Here is a 22,827-nt window from a genome sequence, read left to right on the forward strand (position 1 = left end):
TCTGGTGTGACCATCATTTGCCCCATGCAGTGCAACACATCTCCTTCACATAGAGTTGATCAGGCTGTTGATTGTAGCCTGTGGAAAGTTGTCCCACTCTTCTTCAATGGCTGTGCGAAGTTTCTGGATATTGGTGGGAACTGGAACACGCTGTCGTTCATGTCTGTAAAAAAGCATTCCAGGTGAAGCTCGTTGAGAGAATGCCAAGAGTATGCAAAGCTGTCATCAAGGCTAAGGGTGGCTACTTTGAAGAATCTCAAATATATTTTTATTTGTTTAATACATTTTTGGTTACTACATGATTCCATGTGTGTTATTTCATAGTTTTGACCCCTCCTGTCTCAGCCTCCAGTAATCATGCTGCAATAGTTTGTGTCGGGGGGCTAGGGTCAGTCTGTTATATCTGTATTTCTCCTGTCCTATGCGGTGTCCTGTGTGAATTTTAGTATTCTCCCTCTAATTCTCTCTCTCTCTCTGAGGACCTGAGCCCTAGGACCATGCCTCAGGACTACCTGGCCTGATAACTACTTGCTGTCCCCAGTCCACCTGGTAGTGCTGCTGCTCCAGTTTCAACTGTTCTTCCTGCGGCTCTGAAACCCTGACCTGTTCACCGGATGTGCCATCTTGTCCTGGACCTGCTGTTTTCGACTCTCTCTCTCTCTACCGCACCTGCTGTCTCTAACTCTAAATGATCGGCTATAAAAAGCCAACTGACATTTATTCCTGAGGTGCTGACCTGTTGAACACTCTACAACCACTGTGATTATTATTATTTGACCCTGCTGGTTATCTATGAACATTTTAAAATCTTGGCCATGTACTGTTATAATCACCACCCCTCAGAGCCTGGTTCCTCTCTAGGTTTCTACCTTTCTAGGGAGTTTTTCCTAGCCACAGTGCTTCTACATCTGCATTGCTTGTTGTCTGGGCTTTTAGGCTAGGGTTCTGTGTAGCACTTTGAGACATCTGCTGATGTAAAAACAGCTTTAAAAATACATTTGATTGATTTCTTCACTATTATTCTATTGATGTAGAAAAACGTAAAAATAAAGAAAAAAAACACTTGAATGAGTAGGTGTCCAAACCTTTGACTGGTACTGTGTGTATATGCACACATATATATACACACACACACACACACACACACACACATACAGCTGAAGTAAGAAGTTTTACATACACTTAGGTTGGAGTCATTAAAACTAGTTTTTCAACCACTCCACAAATGGTGGTTAACAAATGTTAACAAACTATAGTTTTGGCAAGTCGGTTAGGACATCTACTTTGTGCATGACAAGTCATTTTTCCAACAATTGTTTACAGACAGATTATTTCACTGTATCACAATTCCAGTGGGTCAGAAGTTTACAAACACTAAGTTGACTGTGCCTTTACACAGCTTGAAAAATTCCAGAAAATTATGTCATGGCTTTAGAAGCTTCTGATAGGCTAATTGACATCATTTGAGTCAATTGGAGGTGTACCTGTGGATGTATTTGAAGGACTACCTTCAAACTCAGTACCTCTTTGCTTGACATCATGGGAAAATCAAAAGAAATCACCTAAGACCTCAAAAAAAATTGTAGACCTCCACAAATCTGGTTGATCCTTGGGAGCAATTTCCAAACGCCTGAAGGTACCATGTTCACCTGTACAAACAATAGTACGCAAGTATAAACACCATGGGACCACGTGGCTGTCATACCACTCAGGAAAAAGACGTGTTCTGTCTCCTAGAGATGAACGTACATTGGTGCGGAAAGTGCAAATCAATCCCAGAACAGCAAAGGACCTTGTGAAGATGCTGGAGGAAACAGGCACAGAAGTATCTATATCCACAGTAAAACGAGTCCTATATTGACATAACCTGAAAGGCCGCTCAACAAGGAAGAAGCCACTGCTCCAAAACCGGCATATAAAAATCCAGACTACAGTCTGCAAATGCAGATGGAGAAATGTCCTCTGGTCTGATGAAACAAAAATGGAACAGTTTGCCCATAATGACCATTGTTATGTTTGGAGGAAAAGGGGGAGGCTTGCAAGCCGAAGAGCACCATCCCAACCGTGAAGCATGGGGGTGGCAGCATCATGTTGTGGGGGTGCTTTGCTGCAGGAGGGACTGCTGCACTTCACAAAATAGATGGCATTATGAGGCAAGAAAATGATGTGGATATATTGAAAGCAACATCTCAAGACATCAGTCAGGAAGTTAAAGCTTGGTCGCAAGTAGGTCTTCCAAATGGACAATGACCCCAAGCATAGCTCCAAAGTTGTGGCAAAACGGCTTGAGGACAACAAAGTCAAGGTATTGGAGTGGCCATCACAAAGCCCTGACCTCAATCCCATAGAAAATGTGTGGGCCGAACTGAAAAAGCATGTGCGAGCAAGGAGGCCTACAAACTTGACTCAGTTACACCGGCTCTGTCTGGAGGAATGGGCCAAAATTCACCCAACCTATTGTGGGAAGCTTGTGGAAGGCTAACCAAAACGTTTGACCCAAATTCTTTGGCCACTATGCCTATTTTGCCAATTGGCCTGGTTTACCACACAGAGCCCTGCTGATCTGTCTGCCAACATAATAGCACCCGGGGGCCACAACAGACTTTCTTCCATCGCGACGTCCCTCCAAGGCCCTTCTGTTAGCTTGCTAGCCCCGGCCCACTAGCTGCCTGAAGCCACTCACTGGACTCCTATGATCACTCGGCTACGCATGCCTCTCGATAACGTTAATATGCCTTGTCCATTGCGGTCTTGGTTAGTAATTATTGCCTTATTTCACTGTAGAACCTCTAGCCCCGTTCAATACGCCTTATTTAAACACTTTTAGTTCCACCTACTACACATGCGGTGACATCACCTGGTTTAAATTATATTTCTAGAGACAATATCTCTTTCATTGTCACGATGCACAGGTTTACCCTCACTGTATTCACATCCTACCATACCTTTGTCTGTACATTATGCCTTGAATCTATTTTTACCGTGCCCAGAAATCTGCTCCTTTTACTCTCTGTTCTGAACGTAGTAGACGACCAGTTATTTTAGCCTTTAGCCGTACCCTTATCCTACTCCTCCTCCTCCTCTGTTCCTCTGGTGATGTGAAGGTCAATCCAGGTCCTGCAGTGCCTAGCTCCACTCCCATTTCCCAGGCGCTATCATTTGTTGACTTCTGAAACCATAAAAGCCTTGGTTTCATGCATGTTAACATTAGAAGCCTCCTCCCTAAGTTTGTTTTACTCACTGCCCTAGCACACTCTGCCAACCCGGATGTCCTAGCCGTGTCTGAATCCTGGCTCAGGAACACCACAAAAAAAACTGAAATTTCCATCCCTAACTATAACATTTTCCGACAAGATAGAACTGCCAAAGGGGCGGTGTTGCAATCTACTGCAGAGATAGCCTGCAGAGTTCTGTCTTACGATCCAGGTCTGTACCCAAACAACTCAAGCTTCTACTTTTAAAAATCCACCTTTCCAGAAACAAGTCTCTCACCGTTGCCGCTTGCTATAGACCACCAGCTGTGCTATCTTCAGAGCTCTTGCTTGAACTTCAATAAGCATTTTTCTACGGCTGGCTATGCTTTCCACCTGGCTACCCCTACCCCGGTCAACAGTCCTGCACTCCCCACAGCAACTCGCCCAAGCCTCCCCATTTCTCCTTCACCCAAATCCAGATAGCTGATGTTCTTAAAGAGCTGCAAAATCTCAATCCCTACAAATCAGTCGGGCTAGACAATATGGACCCTCTCTTTTAAAAATTATCTGCCGAAATTGTTGCAACCCCTATTACTAGCCTGTTCAACCTCTTTCGTATCTTCTGAGATACCCAAAGATTGGAAAGCTGCCGCGGTCATCCCAGTCTTCAAAAGGAGAGACACTCTAGACCCAAACTGCTAAAGACCTATATCTATCCTACCCTGCCTTTCTAAGGTCGAAAGCCAAGTTAACAAAACAGATTCCCGACCATTTCGAATCCCACTGTACCTTCTCCGCTATGCAATCTGGTTTCAGAGCTGGTCATGGGTGCACCTCAGCCACGCTCAAGGTCCTAAACGACATCATAACCGCCATCGATGAGAGACATTACTGTGCAGCCCTATTCATCGACCTGGCCAAGGCTTTTGACTCTGTCAATCACCGTATTCTTATTGGCAGACTCAACAGCCTTGGTTTCTCAAAATGATTGCCTCACCTAGATCTCCAACTACTTCTCTGATAGAGGTCAGTGTGTCAAATCGGAGGGCCTGTTGTCCGGACCTCTGTCAGTCTCTATGGGGGTACCACAGGGTTCAATTCTCGGGCCGACTCTTTTCTCTGTATACATCAATGATGTCGCTCTTGCTACTGGTGATTCTCTGATCCACCTCAAACAACACTGTTCTACGCAGACAACACTGTTGGACACTGTGTTAACAACACTCCAGACGAGCTTCAATGCCATACAACTCTCCTTCAATGGTCTCCAACTGCTCTTAAATGCAAGTAAAACTAAATGCATGCTCTTCAACCGATCACTGCCCGCACCTGCCCGCCCGTCCAGCATCACTACTCTGGACGGACTTATATATATGTGGACAACTACAAATACCTCGGTGTCTGGCTAGACTGTAAACTCTCCTTCCAGACTCATTAAGCATCTCCAATCCAAAATTAAATCTAGAATCGGCTTCCTATTTCGCATCAAAGCATCCTCCACTCATGCTGCCAAACATACCCTCGTAAAACTGACCATCCTACCGATCCTCGACTTCGGCGATGACATTTATAAAATAGTCTCCAACACTCTACTCAACAAATTGGATGCAGCCTATCACAGTGCCATCCGTTTTGTCACCAAAGCCCCATATAATTACCCACCACTGCCACCTGTACGCTCTCGTTGGCTGGACCTCGCTTTATACTCGTCGCCAAACCCACTGGCTCCAGATCATCTACAAGTCTCTTCTAGGTAAAGCCCTGCCTTATCGCAGCTCACTGGTCACCATAGCAGCACCCACCCGTAGCACACGCTCCCGCAGGTATATATATATATATATATCACTGGTCACCCTCAAAGCCAATTCCTCCTTCGGATGCCTTTCCTTCCAGTTCTCTGCTGCCAATGACTGGAACGAACTGCAAAAATCACTAAAGCTGGAGACTCAGATCTCCCTCACTAGTTTTAAGCCCCAGCTGTCAGAGCAGCTCACAGATCACTGCACCTGTACATAGGCCATCTGTAAACAGCCCATCAACCTACCTCATCCCCATACTGTGTTAATTTATTTTGCTCCTTTGCACCCCAGGATCTCTACCTGCACATTCATCTTCTGCACATCTACCATTCCAGTGTTTAATTGCTATATTCTAATTACTTCACCACCATGGCCTATTTATTGCCTTACCTCCCTTATCTTACCTCATTTGCACTCACTGTATATTGAATTTTCTTTCTACTGTATTATTGACTGTGTTTGTTTACTCCATGTGTAACTGTGTTGTGTGTCGAACTGCTGCGCTTCATCTTGGCCAGGTCGCAGTTGCACATGAGAACTTGTTCTCAACTAGCCTACCTGGTTCAATAATTGTGAAATAAAATAAAACTATTTAAAAGGCAATGCTACCAAATACTAATTGAGTGTATGTAAACGTCTGACCCACTGGGAATGTGATGAAATAAATTCTCTGTACTAGTATTCTGACATTTCACATTCTTTAAATAAAGTGCTGATCCTAACTGACATAAGACAGAGAATTTTTACTCAGATTAAATGTCAGGAATTGTGAAAAACTGAGTTTAAATGTATTTGGCTATGGTGTATGTAAACTTCTGACTTCCACTGTATATACACACACTGAACAAAAAAATGCAACATGCAACAATTTCAAAGATTTTACTTAATTACAGTTCATAAGGAAATTAGTCAATTGAAATAAATAAATTATGCCTTAATCTATGGATTTCACATGACTGGGAATACAGATATGCATCTGATAGCTTTTTTAAAGTAGGGGCGTGGATCAGAAAAGCAGTCAGTATGTGGTGTGTAGCATGTCATCTCTTTCGCATATAGTTGATCGGGCTGTCGTTTGAGGCAGGTGGAATGTTGTCCCACTCCTCTTCAATGGCTGTGCGACGTTTCTGGATATTGGTGGGAACTGGAACATGCTGTTGTACATGTCGATCCAGAGCATCCCAAACATGCTCAATTTGTGACATGTCTGGTGAGTATGCAGGCCATGGAAGACATTTTCAGCTTCCAGGAATTCTGTACAGAACCTTGTGACATTGGGCCATGCATGATCATGCTGAAACACAAGGCGATGGCAGCGGAGGAATGGCATGACAATGGGCCTCATATACTGTGACAAGATTCTCTGTACAATCAAATTGCCATCCATAAAATGCAATTGTGTTCATTGTAGGTCAAGACCCTGGTGAGGACTACAAGCAAGCAGATGAGCTTCCCGGAGACCGTTTCTGACAGTTTGTGAAGAAACTCTTCGGTTGTGCAAACCCACAGTTTTATCAGCTGTCCGGGTGGCTGGTCTCAGACGATCCTGCAGGTGAAGAAGCCGGACGTGGAGGTCCTGGGCTGGCGTGGTTACACGTGGTCTGCAGTTGAGGCCGGTTGAACACACTTCCAAATTCTCTAAAATGGATTACATGCGCCATACATGTAGCAAAATAGCTGGGAAGAGATTATCTTCCGATACACAAAACAACGCTTGATTGAACAGTACGTTTTTTTTCTCAAGGTGTCTAACTCATTCCATGAAGGGCCTATTGTCTGCAAGTTGTTTTTACTTTGAATTAAGCCTTAGACACCCAGGTGTCGGGAGTTCCTTCAAAATGTAACTCAATTCCTCAACCAAGTACAAAGGAGGAGCGAAAACCCGCAGACGCTCGGCCCTCCGTGGAATGAGTTTGACATGTGATTTAAATGAATACATTTTAATTCTTGCCACTTAACCTTTGCCAATGTTTTTTTATTTATATAATACACATATATATATATATATACACACACATATATATATATATATACACACACACACATATATATATATATACACACACACACACACATATATATATACACACACACACATACATACATACACACACACACACACACACACACACACACACACACACATATATATATATATATATATATATATAGGGAATACAATAATCTCAGCACTGCAGATTCTGCTGCAAAGAAACAGAATCACTAGATCATTTATTCTGGTATTGTCCCCATGTAGTTTGCTTCTGGTCACAGGTTCAGGAATGGGTGACACATCACAACATTAATTTAAAATTAAGCTTCAATTAGCAGTGTTGGGCGATTTGGAAATAGTCAATCAATCAACAATATACTAATACTTTTCAGAAAAATATTAATGTTTAACTTAGAATGGTTCATAATTCATGTAAGACATCACAGTTGTAAAACATGAAAATCACGTGGAAATCAACAGAAGATGGTCTAGGAGATCAAATAAAATTGTATTTGTCACATGCGCCGAACACAACAAGTGTAGACTTTACCATAAAATGCTTACGAACCCTTTCCACACAATGCAGTCCAAAAGTAAGAAAATTAACAAATAGATAAAAATAAAACTATTATTGTGGTGCACCCGCCCTCTTTTGCCATCAGAATGCCCTCAATTCGTCAGGGCATGGACTCATCATGGTGTCGAAAGCGTTCCACAGGGATGCTGGCCCATGTTGACTCCAATGCTTCCCGCAGTAGTGTCGAGTTGGCTGGATGTCCTTTGGGTGGTGGACCACTCTCGATAGACACAGGAAACTGTTGAGCGTGAAAAACCCAGCAGGGTTGCAGTTCTTCACACAAACTGACGTGCCTGGCACCTACTAACATACCCTGTTCAAAAGGCACTTACGTTCTTTGTCTTGCCCATTCATCCCCTGAACGGCACACATACATTATCCATGTCTCAATTGTCTCAAGGCTTAAAAATCCTTCTTTAACCTGTCTCTTCCCCAACATCTACACTGATTGAAGTGGATTTAACAAGTGACATCATGTATCGTAAAACTTCCATTAATAGCCTGGGCATTTATTTGCTTAAATCACTGAACACAACAAGCATTTTATTAGAGACAGGCTTATTATTGAGCTAGGCTTCTATTTCCTTAATGCACACTGCTTTTGCTCATTTGCATAGTTTAATTCTAGCATTTTAATACTTTTCTTAATTTCCTGCACTAATGTGTTATAATTTACATACTGCGTCATGTTTCTTTTTTCTTAGTATGACTCTAATTAAAACATCGATCCACGGATGCAAAAAAAAAAAGACAATGTCAGAATTGAATTCAATAAGAGAAAAACTGCGAAATGGGGAGTTGAAAATAATGAAAAGGTAGGGACAGAAAAGTAATGTTTGGGAAAGATTTGTTGAAGTGGCAAAAGAGGATGATCGCAGTGCTATGTTTGATGATTGTGAAGCGCTATACAGATTTGACAGTCACGAGATCTTCAAATAGGCCTATGGCATGTCAGGGGAGCTGTAGTCTACTGTTCAGATGGGTTAAATGGAAACTGAAATCTGGACACTGGTCTATAACCTCTCACATAGCCTTAATATTAACTCCTGCAGAATTAAGCATTTCTTGCAGTAAAATGATACACCAAATGTAGCCAAAATTTTGACCCCGGGGGGGTAGTGAAGAATGCTAATGCAAGTTAGTTAACGTCTGTAGGTGCTATCTTTATCAGCATCATAAAAGCTGGTAGTATTTCAACCACATAAAATAAGCATCCAAGCCAAAATGGAATCTTATCAGACACATTGGGTTGTTATTACAGCTTTGTATTTCCTTACAACCGGTCAAACTGAAGTCATCTGAATATTTTGCACTGAAAATCTTTCACATTTTTTGCCGAGTTACTGCATTTTCTCCCGGTCCCTAAATGTATTTGCTCTGCCAAGAAGCAGAGATGACAGAAAACTTTACCAATGTTTATTTAGTGTTCTATGGCAACATATGACAGAAGAGAAGTTGCAATTATCTAATTATACTTGACTAACAAAAAGCCTACCAAAATGTTGGAAATTATAAGCAGAAACCTAAATCAGGCAACAACAAAAAAATCCTGCAACTCCTGTCAAAAAAATATTTCCGCCGTCTTGGACTACAGCCTACAGTGAATGTTGTATATTAGCGGGCTAGAGTCAGGTTCGGGCTGCAGATTTTCACATACTATCACATACTGTAAAGTCAGGGGGTTGCAGATGGGTTATTAGCAATTGCGGGCAGGTGTGGGTGAACAAAAGAGCTGACACTAACAGGTGGCTATTTGAGACTTAGCGTCTATTTGAAGTTTTACGGTAATTATGGTGTATAAAAGTAACGAAAAAGTTGTAAAAACAAATTTATAAAAACAGTTACATTTGTTGTGTGTGTATATATATATATATTTTATTACACACACGCGCTGTGTAATCTCCTCACCTCAAGTTTGCACTGCTCTGTTGTGTACAATGGTCAACAACAGTTCTTCAGGTGGCTTAGTGAGCCAGAGGACTTTTGTCTGGCAAATGATGATGCCCCACATACCCTGCCTCAGCCTTGATACACTCCCGTGAATATAAATAGTTTGGTACATAAGCTTCTCTTACAGCTTGATACAGTTCTTACTGGCCAAATGGACTCCTTGAACCCAGATTAACACATCTCTCTTTCGGCAGCTGGACTGTATTTGCACAAAATTATGAATTGGGTTTACCAGAATGAGTTTACCAGATCGCAGCGCGGAAAGCATCGGAGACTGGGGCAGTTATTGAAAGTGGGCTATGGGTGCATAGACTGACTGCTGTGATGTCTATTATGCTTTTTGCTGTGTATATGTAAAGAGAGAGAATGCACTTCTCTCCCTTTTGTATCCCCTGCTCCCAAATATAGGTAATAATAGCTACCTCTCATTGTCAACACATTTCTCAAAGCTTAGGCCCAGAACCGTAGTATAAGCCGTAGCAGGTCAAAAAACACTCCTCCACACCTACAGGACCAAGAAGACTGACAAGACTTGAAAGTGGCAGTGGCACAGTATTTGCTTGACTGAAAAGGTATTTCCAGGGAGGAAAATATGTGTTGCAATGGGGCATCTCTCCTCTCTCCTTTGTCCTATAGGGCCGAGCCAATTTGTCTGGGTGGGTGTGAATTCTTCTCCTCTCCCTACAAGTGGGGGGGGGTTCACGTTACCCCCATAAACTTTCAGCTTACTGGATGAAAACCCTTAAGAATGCATGGACAATGACACAGAAACTCTGCTCATTTAGCCTAGATCTTTTCACAAAAGGCATCTTTGAAAATGTGAGGAGCTTGTCGTCAACCCCAGCATAACATACATTTCAGCCACACCCTTTTACTGTATACATAGGTTGGAATTCCAAGGTTGGGTGTGCACACACACACACACACAAGAAGTTGGCCTCATTCCCCTCAACAACAAAAAATTCAGCAAACGTTAGCATGAAATAGATGGATATTTTGGAACCACATGACCTAGACCCTATATGCAATATGAGCCGTATGCATGTAGATTGATGTAGCTAGCTCAGACCAGACAGAGGAGAGATGGACGCGTTATAAAACAACACTCAAGAAACAGGAGGAGTGGGGGGGTAGCAGTTCTGAACAATGTCGCGCTCATTCAACAACACCACAAAGCTGAGAAAACAGTGACAAAGTGGACAGAAGAAATGCCAAGAGGCAGATATCAAAATGTTTGTCGAGACAAACAGTTGACAGGGTTGTTGATTTAGTTAGCGCCGCCGATTGTTTTATGGCTGACAACTGGAGTGTGAGACACCCCTTCTCCTCCTCCTTTCCTCCCCAATCTGGCAACCACATCCCATACCCACTCGGAGGCCTCTGAAGGAGCTGCTCTGCTGCGGTCTCTTCCAAGCGTGGTGCTGCGAGTGGGGAAGAAACGTTTGACAACGAGCCAGGATCAGTTAGGCCTATGTAGACTACTGTTGCTGTGGTTTTCTGTCCAGTTGATTACGGTTAGGACTGGAGTAAGGAAAACTGATCCTAGATCTGTACGTAGGGCCAACTAAGCCTGAGACAGCATGGAGCAGAAGTAATATGCCAGCATACGACATTAGTTAAGGCACAGTTTAACCAAGTTAAGAGGGGTACATTTCTATTTCAACCTCTTGATCATTGTTACCGGTGCAGAATGTTTGGGACATCTACACAGTGAGGTTTCTGTATTTCTCTCCCTCTTGTTGCAGTACCTAGTTTAGTGCCCTCATTCTAAAAATCAGCTCTTTTACATAATGCAGGCCAGCAGCTCAGCTGTAAGTACCATGACCCCTTACCTTCGTTTGCCAAGATTGCGTCATGTGTGTCTTCCCCACCCCAGTCACTGCCGGGTCTATGAGCTTTCACATTGAAAGACCGCAGAACAAACCTGGCGAATGCAGCCAGTCAGCCACTGGCTTGAGAGTTGTGTTTGCACAAAATGCTTGATCAACAGCTGATATCAGGAAGGATTTAAAAGTGTGTCTACATTGAAATCAATGCTTTCTGTTGCTGTGTGCATAATTGCAAATATTCATAAATACCCCCAAAAAGTATTATTGAAAATGAGCAGGCCTACTGACATTTGTGTATACCTCACAGGTATCCAACTATATGGATCTTGTATAAACTTGTTCATACTTTTGAGTGTTTTCTCCACTCTGATGAATGTCGTCTGGGCTAATATTTTCATGTCAGCAGAAAAAGAGAAAATACTAAGTAAACAGAGAATCAGGCTCATAACAGAAATCTGGATGTTTCAGCAATGGCCTGGGTTGACTTGGAAAAGAAGGAGCAGGACGAAGGTTGGCAGTGACACATTGGCTCCAATATACCCTACTCTAGCTATAAAAAAATATATAATCTAGTCTGACCAGTATTCTGTTCCAGCTGGCTGATAGGCAAAGCAAGAAAAAGTATGTGAACCCTTTGGAAATGGCTGGATTTCTGCATAAATTGGTCATACAATTTGATCTGATCTTCATCTAAGTCACAACAATAGACAAAGACAGTCTGCTTAAACTAATTACACACAAGCAATTATACGTTTTTATGTCTTTATTGAACACACCGTGTAAACATTCACAGTGCAGGGTGGGAAAAGTATGTGAACCCTTGGATTTGACCCTCCTTTGGCAGCAATAACCTCACCTAAACGTTTTCTGTAGTTGTGGTCAGGAGGATTTTTGGACCATTCCTCTTTACAAAACTGTTTCAGTTCAGAAATCTTCTTGGGATGTCTGGTGTGAACTGCTCTCGAGGTCATGCCACTGCATCTCAATCGGGTTGAGGTTAGGATGCTGACTGAGCCACTCCATGAGGCGTATTTTCTTCTGTTGTTGATTTACTTCTGTGTTTTGCATTGTTGTCCTGTTGCATCACCCAACTTCTGTTAGGCTGTCCGCCAATTGAAGCTCAACATTCTCCTGAAAAATGTCTTGATAAATTTAGGAATGCATTTATCCGTTGATGATAGAAAGCTGTCCAGGGCATGAGGCAGCAAAGCAGCACCAAACCATGATCCCTCCACCATATTTTACAGTTGGGATGAGGTTTTGATGTTGGTTTGCTGCGCCTTTTTTCTCCACACATAGTGTTGGGTGTTCCTTCCAAACAACTCAACTGTAGTTTCGTCTGTCCACAGAATATTTTGCCAGCAGCGCTGTGAAACATTCATGTGCACTTTTGCAAAATTCAGACGTGCAGCAATGTTTTTTTTGGACAGCAATGGCTTCTTCCGTGGTGTCCTCCCATGAACACCATTCTTGTTTAGTGTTTTACGTATCATAGACTCGTCAACAGAGACGTTAGCATGTTCCAGACATTTCTGTAAGTCTTTAGCTGACACGCTAGGATTCTTCTTAACCTCATTGAGCACTATGCACTGTGCTCTTGCAGTCATCTTTGCAGGACAGCCACTCCTAAGGAGAACAGCAACATTGCTTTACTTTCTCTATAGACAAATTGTCTTACCGTGGACTGATGAACATCAAGGCCTTTAGAGATAGTTTTGTAACCCTTTCAGTCAGCCATTCTTAATCTTCAGTCATCTGAGATCTCTTTTGTTCAAGGCATGGTTCACATTATGCAATGGATCTTGTCATGAACAAACTAAAAACCTTTTGTGAGTGTTTTTTTTTAATAGGGCAAGGCAGCTCTAACCAACTTCTCCAATCTCATATCATTGATTGGACTCCAGGTTAGCTGACTCCAACTAGCTTTTGGAGAAGTCATTAACCTCGGGTTCACATACTTTTCCAACCTAGACTGAATGATTAAATGATGTACTCAATACAGACAAGAAAAATACAATAACTTGTGTTATTAGTTTAGCACACTATGTTTGTCTATTGTTGTGAGTTAGATGAAGATCAGGTCAAATTTGATGACCAATTCATGCAGAAATCCAGGTAATTCCAAAGGGTTCACATACTTTTTATTGTCACGTCTGTGTATAATATTTATATAAATATTTATATATATTTATAAATATATAAATCAATATAAATAAATATATATATATATATATAAATCAATATAAATAAATATATTTATTTAAATATAGTTATATAAATATAGTTATATAAATATATTTATTTAAATATAGTTATATAAATATAGTTATATAAATATAGTTATATAAATATATATATATATATATTTAAATAAATATTTAACTATATTTAAATAAATATATAACTATATTTAAATAAATAACTATATTTAAATAAATAAATATATTTTAAAACAGTTTTATATCTTTATGTTTGAAGCCTGAAATGTGGCAAAAGGTCGCAAAGTTCAAGGGGGCCGAATACTTTCGCAAGGCACTGTATATACACATACACACACACACACACACACACACACACACACACACACACACACACACACACACTTGAAGTCAGAAGTTTACATAAACCTAAGTAAGTCATTAAAACTCGTTTTTCAACAACTCCACAAATGTCTTGTTAACCAATTACAGTTTTGGCAAGTCGGTTAGGACCTCTACTTTGTGCATGACACAAGTAATTTTTCCAACAATTGTTTACAGACAGATTATTTAACTTATAATTCACTGTGTCACAATTCCAGTGGGTCAGAAGTTTACATACACTAAGTTGACTGTGCCTTGAAACAGCTTGGAAAATTCCAGAAAATTATGTCATAGCCTATCAGAAGCTTCTAAAGCCAATTGACATAATTTGAGTCAATTGGAGGTGTACCTGTGGATGTATTTCAAGGCCTACCTTCAAACTTAGTGACTCTTGATTTTCCCATGGTGTCAAGCAAAAAGAAAATCAGCCAAGACATCACCGGCAACAATATGGGCACAAACCCACCGCCGCTGGACCAGACAGGACTGGCAAAAAGTGCTCTTCACTGACGAGTTTTGATTTTGTCTCACCAGGGGTGATGGTTGGATTTGCGTTTATCGTCTAAGGAATGAGTGTTACAACGAGGCCTGTACTCTGGTGCAGGACTGATTTGGAGGTGGAGGGTCCGCCATGGTCTGGGGCGGTGTGTGTCAACGTTATCGGACTGAGCTTGTCATTGCAGGCAATCTCAACGCTATGAGTTACAGGGAAGACATCCTCCTCCCGTATGTGGTACCCTTTCTGCAGGCTCATCCTGACATGACCCTCCAGCATGACAATGCCACCAGCCATACTGCTCTTTCTGTGCATGATTTCCTGCAAGACAGGAATGTCAGTTCTGCCATGGCCAGTGAAGAGCCCGGATCTCAATTCCATTGAGCACATCTGGTACCTGCTGGATCGGAGGGTGAGGGCCAGGGCCATTCCCCCCAGAAATGTCTGGGAACTTGCAGGTGCCTTGGTGGAAAAGTGGGATAACATCTCACAGCGAGAACTGGCTAATCTGGTGCAGTCCATGAGGAGGAGATGCACTGCAGTACTTAATGCAGCTGGTGGCCGCACAGGATACTGACTGTTACTTTTGATTTTGACCCCCCCTTTGTTAAGGGACACATTATTCCATTTCTGTTAGTCACATGTCTGCGTAACTTGTTCAGTTTATGTCCCAGTTGTTGAATCTTATGTTCATACAAATATTTACACGTTAAGTGTTCTGAAAATAAACGCAGTTGACGTTTCTTTTTTTGCTGAGTTTATATTATTTGGCCAAAAGTATGTGGGCACCTGCTTGTCTAACATCTCATTCCAAAATCATGGGCATTACTATAGAGTTGGACACCCATTTGCTGCTAAAACAGCCTCCACTCTTCTGAGAAAGGCTTTCCACTAGATGTTGGAACATTGCTGCGGGTACTTGCATACATTCAGCCACAAGAGCATTAGTGAGATCGGGCACTGATGTTGGGCGATTAGGCCTTGCTTGTACTCTGCGTTTCAATTCATCCCAAAGGTGTTCGATGGAATTGGTTAGGGCTCTGTGCAGGCCAGTCAAGTTCTTCCAAAACGATCGACAAACATTTCAGTATGGATCTCGCTTTGTGCATGGGGGCATTGTCATGCTGAAACAGGAAAGTGCCTTCTCCAAACTGTCACAAAGTTGGAAGCACAGAATCGTCTAGAGTGTCATTGAATGCTGTAGAATTAAGATTTCCCTTCACTGGAACTAAGGGGCCTAGCCCGAACCATGAAAAACAACCCCAGACCATTATTCCTCCTCCACCAAACTTTACAGTTGGCACTATGCATTGGGGCAGGTAACATTCTCCTGGCATCCGCCAAACCCAGATTCGTCTGTAGGACAGCCAGATGGTGAAGCGGGATTCATCACTCCAGAGAACGCATTTTCACTGCTCCAGAGTCCAATGGCAGTGAGATTTACACCACCCGAGCTGACGCTTGGCATTGCGCATGGTGATCATAGGCTTGTGTGCGGCTGCTCTGCCATGGAAACCCATTTCATGAAGCTCCCGACGAACAGTTATTGTGCTGAATTTGCATCCAGAGGTAGTTTGGAACTCGGTAGTAAGTGTTGCAACCGAGGACAGACAATTTTTACACGCTACACACTTCCGCACTTGGTGGTCCCGTTCTGTGAGCTTGTGTGGTCTACCACTTCACAGCTGAGCCATTGTTGCTCCTAGACGTTTCCATTTCACAATAATAACAGCACTTACAGTTGATCGGGGCAGCTATAGCAGGGCAGAAATTTGACGAGCTGACTTGTTGGAAAGGTGGCATCCTATGATTGTGCCACGTTGAAAGTCACTGAGCTCTTCAGTAAGGCCATTCTTCTGCCAATGTTTGTGTATGGAGATTGCAAGGCTGCGTGCTCGATTTTATACACCTGTCAGCAATGGGTGTGGCTGAAATCGGCGAATCCACTAATTTGAAGGAGTGTCCACATACTTTTGCCCATGTAGTGTATATGTTTTCTAAACTTCAACGTCTAGTTGCAGGGGGTTTGTTTGAATTTATGGCCATTTTGTCTATTTCAAATATTATTTCAATGATTGAGACAGGTGGGTGTCCACCAGTGGAGGCTCAGAGGAGGAAGAGAACCATCCTCCTCAGTGAATTTCAACTAAATAAAAAAAGTGAAACATTTAAAAATAGGGATGCACGATATAAAATCGGTGAATATATAGGAATCGGCTGATATTAGCTAAAAATGCCAACAGCAGTATCAGCAGATGTCTAGTTTAAGGCCGATGTGCAAAACCGAAGTCAAAGCTGACGTGCATACCTATATAACGAAGGTACACGACGTAATGACACCACCCAAAATGATGCGCTATACATGCAACACAGCATTCCTAAACTAGTCCACAATGTCTGCTGTGTGGATCGAGCAGTCAACCAATCCAGCTATCATTTGAAAGAGTAACATTTCAGCGAAACAACTCAAAGGTGAAATCCATTAAATCCAAAAGATTAGAATTCATTGCCCTTGACAATCAACCGTTCTCTGTCATGGGTGATGTTGGCTTTCGCCGACTGGTCGAGCACAGGTTAACACTACCAAGTGCGCTATTTTTCCGATGTTGCCCTACCGGAGTTACACAGTATTAGCATCACTGCTATTAGCTTCACGACATATATACTATGGAATGCCGTTTAGTTCGTGTCAAAAAAGATAGAGTAGCACTGTCAAGCTGTACAAAAAAGTCTGCAAACAAGCTAACCCCAGACACGAACGATGTGTTGGTAATAAAGCATAATTTGTTCGACCGCAACTACTCGGGTAGCTAGCTTTAGCTTGGTACCTAGCTATCACCAATACAATCAGCCTGAAAACAATGAACAGTACAAACTGCAGTCATTTTCATTATTCTTAGCAATGATTTAGGAATCCTTGTGAGTAAGTATTAGCTTGGTTGCCACTTGTTGTTCGCCTATTGAAATTGAACTTCAGTTCATGAAAAGAAATAGCTAGCCAGCTACTTAACCCTGTTGCCTAAAGCTAAGGTTATAAGAAGCCAGCTAGCTTCATCTGGCTAGTGAGGCTCGAACGGACCGGGTTATGTGTTGTGAAGCTAGCCACAATAAGGATTAGGCACCCGCAATAAGGATTAGGCACTAGTGGAATAATGCAATTTGCCTTCTACATAAAAGTATGTCACTGACAGTGATGCAAATGAATGCAACATTGTAAAATGATGGCATACTTTTATTTTGAAGGCTAACCGCACTAAGTCCACTATTGTGGCTAATCCTCATTGTGTCTAGCTTCACTAAGATAGTTCTTATTTGATTAATGGTGGTCAGACCTGTCTTATAAATTATGGATATTTTTTATGATGACACCTAGCTATATAGTTAGCAAGCTAACTATAGCTACTGAAACAGATTGTCGTTTTGCTATGTTTTTGGGGAAGCACATTGTTTGCATCCAGGAGCTAGCTATTTTTTTTTTATGACCAGCACTGTAGGTGCGCGAGTCAACTTTACCAGCATCATAGCATACGTATCAATGAATTGTTGTGACAGAAGAAATGTCAATTCATCTCAGTGAAAGAGGTGTCACTATAGTCCCTGGTTCGAATCCAGCCTGTATCACATCTGGCCATGGTTAGGAATCACACAGGGCGGCGCACAATTGGCCCAGCATCGTCCGGGTTTGGCGGGGTAGCCCGTCATTGTAAATAAGAATTTGTTCTTAACTGACTTCCCTAGTTAAATAATGGTTAAATGTAAAAAATATAACAATAATTTGTTCGTTTTTTCACCTGAACACAGACAGCTGATGTGTTGTGCACCTAAGTCCACAAGCAAAGGGAAAAGGTGAGCGGAGGAGTGCGTAGATGCGGGAACAACGACCAAATTGATCATGCTGTTTGTATATGGCTGCTATGAAAGTGAACTGTGTTTGCATGTGATAAAGGGTGTATTCATTCCGCCGATTCTGTTGAAAAACGTTTCTTAAACAGAAGCAAACGGAATGAAACAGGGATAAACAGACCTGAATTTGTCCAATAGAAACTCTCATTTGCAACTGTTGGACTAATGATTACAACCTAGATCAGCTAGACACAGGCAAGAGTGTGAAAGGCAGTATTGAATAATTAAATGTCTGTAACCTTAATTACACAAATTCTGAACTGTGCACCTACAGTACATTGTAAACTTTATCCATAGGCTAGGTTGTAGCAAACTCATGATGGGTACAGGGAAACTGAGCATCATGTAGTAGCCTAAACTCAGAAATGTTACATTTAGCTGGGTGAATGGCATATGAAGGACAGTCATCCAATATGCTGTAATAATTCTCAGAAAAACGGCATGACCGCCACTGGTGTGCTGCATGTCATGGTTACATCACCCTTCTCGATCTATGCAAACACGTTCCTGGATTACTTAATGGAGCAACATTTTTTTTACATTTAATAACAGAGCATTTTCTAAATTCAACAAACCCCTTACAACTAGACATGTACAGTGAATTCAGAAAGTATTCAGACCCCATGACCTTTTCCACATTTTGTTATGTTACAGCCTTATTCTAAAAAGGAATAAAAAAATTTTTTTCACTCAATCTACACACAATACCCCATAACGACAAAGCAAAAACTGTTTTTTTTTATTTATTTTTGCTAATTTATAAACAATAAAGAACAGAAATACTTTATTTACATCAGTATTCAGACCCTTTGCTATGAGACTTGAAATTGAGCTCAGGTGCATCCTGTTTCCATTGATCACCGTTGAGATGTTTCTACAACTTGAGTCCACATGTGGTAAATTCAATTGATTGGACAAAGATGAACGTCGCAAAGTACAGAGAATTGTACAACCCAATGGCGCTGACAGAGAGTGATGCCTCGCTTCTAGATCTTAGAAAACTTTGCTTATTTTGTTTTTTTTTGTGTGTATTATTTCTTACATTGTTAGCCCAGAAAATCTATGTAATGTTATTACATACAGCCGGGAAGAATGATTGGATATCAGAGTGACGTCAACTTACTACAACCAGGAATAAGACTTTCCCGAAGCAGATCCTTTGTCCGCACCACCCAGGGCATTTGAACTGATTCCAGAGTCCGACCCAAAACCACTCCGGTATAGAGACAAAGTGGAGTCGCAATTCAATGACTCAGACACGAGGCGTATGTGGCAGGGTCAACAGACAATCACGGACTACAAAAGGAAAACCAGCCATGTCACGGACACAGACATCTTTCTTCCAGAGAAACAAACACCTTCTTTACCCACTTTGAGGAGAATACGGTGCCTCCGACGCGGCCCGCTACCAAGGACTGTAGGCTCTCCTCCCCTGTGGCCGACGTGAGTAAGACATATAAAAGTGTTAACCCTCGTAAGGCTACCAGCCCAGACGGCATCCCTAGCTGCATCCTCAGAACATGCGCAGACCAGCTGGCTGGTGTGTTTACAGACATATTCAATCTCTCCCCATCTGCTGTCCCCACATGCTTCAAAATGGCCACCATTGTCCCTGTACCCGAGAATGCAAACAAAATGACTATCGCACCGTAGCACTCACTTCTGACTTCTGTCATCATAAAGTACTTTGAGAGACTAAAGGATCATATCACCTCCACCTTACCTGTCACCGTAAACCCACTTCAATTTGCTTACCACCCCAATAGGTCCACAGACGATGCAATCGCCATCACACTGCCATATCCCATCTGGAGATGAGGAATTCCTATGTAAGAATGCTGTTCATTGACTATAGCTCAGCATTCAACACCATTGTACCCTCCAAGCTCATCATTAAGCTTGAGGCTCTGGGCCTCAACCCCGCCCTGTGCAATTGGGTCCTGGAATTCCTGACGGGCCGACCCCAAGTGGTGAAGGTAGGAAACAACATCCCCACTTCGCTGATCCTCAACACTGGGGCCCCACACGGGTGCATGCTCAGCCCCCTCCTGACTGTGGCCATGCACGCCTCCAACTCAATCATCAAGTTTGCAGACGACACAACAGTAGTAGGCTTGATTACCTCATACAGGGAGAAGGTGAGGGCTCTCGGAGTGTCGGTGTCAGGAAAATAACCTCTCACTAAACGTCAACAAAACAAAGGAGACGTCCACATTGACAGGACCGCAGTGGAGAAGGTGGAAAGTTCCTCTGCGCACACGTCACTGACGGACAGAAATGGTCCACGCACACAGACAGTGTGGTAAAGGCACAATAGCGCCTCTTCAGCCTCAGCAGGTTGAAGAAATTTGGCTTGTCACCTAAAACCCTCACAAACATTTAAAGATGTACAATCGAGAGCATCCTTACGGGCTGCATCACTGCCTGGTACGGCAACTACACCACCCATAACCGCAGGGCTCTCGAGGGTGGTGCAGTCTGCACGACGCATCACAGGGTGCAAACTATCTGCCCTCCAGGACACCTACAGCACCCGATGTCACAGGAAGGCCAAAAGGATCATCAACGACAACAACCACCCGAACCACTGCCTGTTCACCCCACTACCATCCAAAAGGTGAGGTCAGTACTGGTACATCAAAGCTGGGACCGAGAGACTGAAAAACAGCCTCTATCTCAAGGCCATCAGACTGTTAAACAGCTATCACTAGCACAGACGTTGCTGACTACATACAGATTTAAAATCATCGGCCACTTTAATAAATGGAACACTAGTCAATTTAATGCCACCTTAATAATGTTTACATATCTTGCATTACTCATCTCATATGTATATACTGTATTCTATACTATCTATTGCATCTTAGCCTATGCCGCTCTGTCATTGCTCATCCATATTTATATATTCTCATTCCATTTCTTGTGGAATTGTTCGATATTACTGGTTAGATATTGCTGCACTGCTGGAACTAAAAGCACATGCATTTCACTACACTCACAATTACATCTGCTAACCATGTGAATGTGAACAACAAAATGTGATTTTATTTGAGAGATCCTTGATGAAAACATGCTCCAGAGCGCTCAGGACCTCAAACTGGGGAGAAGGTTCTCCTTCGAACAGGACAACAACCCTAAGCACACAGCCAAGTCAATGCCAGAGTGGCTTCGCGACAAATCTCTGAATGTCCTTGAGTGGCCCAGCCAGAACCCGGACTTGAACCTGATCAAACATCTCTGTAGAGACCTGAAAATAGCTGTGCAGCAATGCTCCCCATCGAACCTGACAGAGCTTGAGAAGATCTACAGAGATAAATGGGAGAAACTCCCCAAAAACCAAGCTTATCGTGGTGTCATACCCAAGAAGACTTGAGGCAGTAATCGCTGCCAATGTACAGGGTCTGAATACTTATGTAAATGTGATTTCCGTTTTTTACAAAAATGTCAAAAACTATTTTTGCTTTGTTATTATGGGGTATTGTGTGTAGATTGGAGGAATTATTTTTTTAATTAAAATATATATATTTTAGAGTAAGGCTGCTGTAACAAAACAAATGTGGAAAAAGTCAAGGGTGTGAATACTTTATGAATGCACTGTATGTTTAGAAGACAGTGGTTGTCTTCCAAGTTTGGAAGGTAGGTCAAAAATTCTCTGTGCTATGCCTAATAGTACAGGGATTTTTCTGGATCAGAAAGGGGCTTAGGTGGTGAGAGTGGCAGGGGGGCGTGTCAATGAGCACAGTCAATCATCATGAGGCTACATTGAGGTCCCCATCCTGACACTACAAAGACAATTGTGCATTTTTTTTAAACAAATTTCTCCATGGAGCTGAGATACAAATGTTACAGTTTTAAAGCTACATTTCTGCAATTCTAAACATTTTGCCATGCAGCTGAGAGAAATTGTTGCAATTTTAAAGCTAATTTCCTGTGTTTCTACAATGGAGTTGAGAGAAAATGTTGCTGTTTTAAAGCTAGTTTCCTGCAATGATATGCATTTTACTATGGAAAATGCTGTGTTCTTTTGCTCAAACATAATAACAAAATGAATTCTGCTAAATCAATTGTTTAGTGAATTTTCAATTCTCCACAACTGTCTAGCTTTTATTTTGGTAATTGTTAGTTCTCAAATATCTATATATATATATCCATTATTTTCTTTGCATACTTTATATCTGGTTACACTGAAAGCGTTTTTCCATCCCATTCGTACAAAGTAAAAAAATAAATAATTCAATGTTTGGATCTAGGCGACCCGAAAAGACGTTTATGCCAACCCAAGGCTTACAATGGTTGAAATATCGCTGCAGTACCCAACCTGTAAAGGCTAATTGAGCATCACATTAGACGTTACAATCTGTTAGCTAAGACTACACTTGATACTGACAACATTTTAATGAAACGTCTTGTTTTTCCCTTCTCAAAACGCTGTACAAACCACCAGCTCTTTGTCCACCTCTGAACTTCTGAAGCAAGTAGACCATCTGTGGTAGTAAGAAAAGTA

General features: G+C 42.0%; 1 protein-coding gene across 1 annotated transcript in view; it reads right to left on the reverse strand.

The window, feature by feature from the left end:
- Positions 1–22,827, reverse strand: part of LOC112233838 (insulin receptor substrate 1-B) — an 84,778-nt gene that overhangs the window by 60,601 nt on the left and 1,350 nt on the right.

The sequence above is a fragment of the Oncorhynchus tshawytscha genome, linkage group LG15 (assembly GCF_018296145.1).
Source record: "Oncorhynchus tshawytscha isolate Ot180627B linkage group LG15, Otsh_v2.0, whole genome shotgun sequence".
Classification (NCBI taxonomy): Eukaryota; Metazoa; Chordata; class Actinopteri; order Salmoniformes; family Salmonidae; genus Oncorhynchus; species Oncorhynchus tshawytscha.